We start from the raw sequence: 3,578 nt of genomic DNA on the forward strand, positions 1-3,578 counted from the left end.
GGTTATGCATTCATAGAGCCCAGTAGCAAATCAGGTACTGCTTTTCAGATGACATATAGTTGTCAGGGAAAGAGGGCAAAGAGAACACGGCTTAACTCCAAAGCTCTCAGGGCCTGCACTGCAGTTCTTACATTGAGGTTTGCTAAAAGCTTTATTCAGCATCTCTCTACTACAGATCTTTCTAAAACAGTTATGATTGTGGGTCTTAAGTTTAAAGGGACAAGGCAGCTTGCACTACAACCTATACTTGCTGCAGCGACTTTTTTGCTCCAAAGTCCTGCTCAAAACCATGAAGCTTTCAGTTAACTTAGAAAACACCTTGGAGCAGTAAAGCTGAATAAGTTATAATTACCCCCAAATCTAGAGCATCAACACCTTGAATTTCTTTTTTTATTAATTGTCAGTGGTAAATACAGTGGTTGATTTTTACTTTATAAAAGAGATCCCAACATACCACAGACCAGAGGGTCCAGAAATTTCACCAATGTAGCAGGCCTCTGAGTTTCATGGGTATTTATCACCCTCTCTCAGGTATACATGTATTTCTTCTTACTCATTAGGTACAATGAAGAAAATGTCAATAAAATGAACTAGCAAAATACTTTGTAGGCCATCAAGAAAATTAAGCGCCCTTTAGAATATATTGTGGACAGAGAACGGGAGGGCTGATGAGTGACAAGGGCATAATGGTATATTGTTTTTCGTAATATAGAAAGACAAATTGCTTTTAACCAACTTTGCTGGTAGCAATAAGGAAAAAAAATTGTCAAGTCATTATCTGTATACTAGGTGCCAAGGGCTGTGTTGCTTTTCTCTCTAAAAAACACCACATCTAAAAAGATGCTTAATTAACATCACTCTCTGATTGTTTGTGTTGATGTGTACCAGAAGACATCGGGCTTTTGCACCAATCAGACAAAGTAGAAATGAATGAATACCTCCCATGCCATGGGTAAGAGGATCATATTTGGGAAGGACTTATGTAGAAGAACACCAATTGGTGACCTGAACCATAGAGAAAGGGCTAAAGGTTCTTGAAGTAGTATCACTTGGAAATGTAGTCATGTGAATTTGTGGCCTCCAGCCCAGAGCTACCAAAGCAGAGATTTCGGGGGTGGTGCTTAAAAACCCGTGTTTTAACTAGTCCTCCAGGTGATTCCAGTGTGAGCTAAGGTTGGAAAACCACTGTTCTATTTACTTATTATACCTTAATTCTTGAACCAGGTAAATTATGGTAGGATAAGCTTGAGCTTTTCCTGGACTCATTGTGACACAGGCTGGAGTCAGCAGTTCATCTATCACTGGACCACCATATGTCCCCTCTTTGACTTGTACAACATGTTAAAGATTTTAGACCTAGGGATTAGCATCAGTTATTCCAGTACTTAATTATGTCCAGATTTGTGTGTTTCCATTTACGTATTGAAAAAACATCATGGGAAATGGCCACGAGCATCTCTGGTGAAGGCGTGAGCTATTACTTAAAGTATACTGCACTGGTCACATTGAAGGGTCTCTTTCTCTATCAAAGGACTCTAGATTCATAAAATAGCTTAGGTCTGGGCATCTTGTAAGAGATCACAATTCTCTACATTAGTGAGCTGCAACTGCTATCAGACCTAGAATTTTTTTCTTGTATATGTAAATAAGTTAAAAATAAACCTTCCATCCTTAGGTGTGACTAATTAACAATCACCACACATCCCTGCGGGTTAATATTCTGACTGCTGCTTTGTCCTTGTGAATTTTTATAGCAATTACACCTAGTTTTAGCTGCTGATTTTTAAGTTCTACATCCTGGCCTTTCTCATGTAGGATCTTATTAATTATTCTCGTTAAAAATAGGGAGCCCAATTCTAGTGAAGCATCCTCTACCCTCATCTCTGACCTACAGAGTCAGCTACGACAACTTATGAAAGCTGTTGCTGCCTTGCCAATGCATCTTTTAATGATTTGGTGAAGACAGTAACCTCTGGGCCTTCCATGAGGGTAAGGTTCATGGGTGACTAAGCAGGTTCAAAGTAGATCCAGTCCAACATCTCCAACTCCTTGATATTTGGTCTTCTTCTAGTGCGCATCTAGTTAACCATTAAGTCCAGGCTTAAATTCACCATAGATTTAACATAACTCTTAGAAGCTCAAGTTAAAACATTAAATCATCCCTGAAGGACGTTGGTGAAGGAAGTCCTCTCAGTGGGCATAACTTTGAGTGATGTACCTGGTCGTTCACTTTGCTTGAAAGGAGGAATGGTCGGACGTGTGATTCTACACTGAGTCATGGCTGTGGCCATGGTTTGGCTCGATAGTCAGGGACTTGGAAGGAACATGATTAGAAAACTGGTGACAAGAAAATTTGGGGAAGAGGTATGTGGATAGACCACTATGAATGAGCAAAAAATGTGAAGATACTTGTATTCTATATTAATGCCTATCGAAGGGTGGCCTCAGCAGAGCATTTTGATAATCAAGTGGCTAAGATGACTTGTCTGTGGATATCAGTCAGCCTCTTTCCTTAGCCCCTTCTGTCATTGCCCAGTGGCTCCTGAATGAAGTGGCCATAGTGACAGGGATGAAAGTTATGCATGGGCTCAACAACGACGATTTTCATTCAGCAAGGCCAACCTGCCTAGAGCCACGACTGAGTGCCCAATCTGCCAGCAGAAGAAACCAACATCGACTCCTTGATATGGCACCATTCTCTGGGGTGACCAGCCGGCTACCTGGCGGCTGGTTGATTATACTGGACCCATTCCATCATGGAAAGGGCAGCATTTTGTCCTTAATGGAATAGACTCTTACTCTGAATATGGATTTGCCTTCCATTGCATGCAATACTTCTGCCAAAATACCATCTGTAAATTTATAGATGCTTTATCCAACATCACAGTATTACACACAGCACAGCTGTGAGATTGAGGAACTTGCTTCACTTGAATGAAGTGCAGTAATGAGCCCCATGCTTGTGAAATTCACTACCTTTACCATGTTCCCCACCATCCTGAAGCAGCTGGATTGATAGGATGATGGAATGGCCTTTAGAAGACTCAGTCACAGTTCCAGGTAGGTGACATTACCTTTTTGGGCTGGGACAAGGTTCTCCAGGAAGCTGTATATGCTCCGAATCAGTGTCCAGTATTAGTACTGTTTCTCCCATAGCCAGGAATTGCAGGTCCAGAAATCAAGAGGTGGAAATGAGAGTGGCACCAGTCACTATCACCCCTAATGACCCACTAACAAAATTTTTCCTTTGTCCCTGTGACCTTTTGCTCTGCTAGCCTAAATGTCTTAGGTCTAAGTGGAGGAATGCTTCCACCAGGAGACATAGCAATGATCCCATTCAACGAGAAGACTGCCACCTGGCCACTTTGTGCTTCTCAGACCTCTAAATGAACAGGTAAAGGAAGTTACTGTGCTTGTGGAGGTGATTGATCCTGACTATAAAGGAGAGATTGGACTGCTACTCCATAATGGAGGTAAGGAAGAGTATGTCTGGATTCCTTACAGCATGTCTTAGTATTAGCATGCTCTGTGATTAAAGTCAATAGAAAATTACAGTTAGTCTCTGACTTATGATGGTT

The sequence above is a fragment of the Papio anubis genome, chromosome 7 (assembly GCF_008728515.1).
Source record: "Papio anubis isolate 15944 chromosome 7, Panubis1.0, whole genome shotgun sequence".
Taxonomy (NCBI): domain Eukaryota; kingdom Metazoa; phylum Chordata; class Mammalia; order Primates; family Cercopithecidae; genus Papio; species Papio anubis.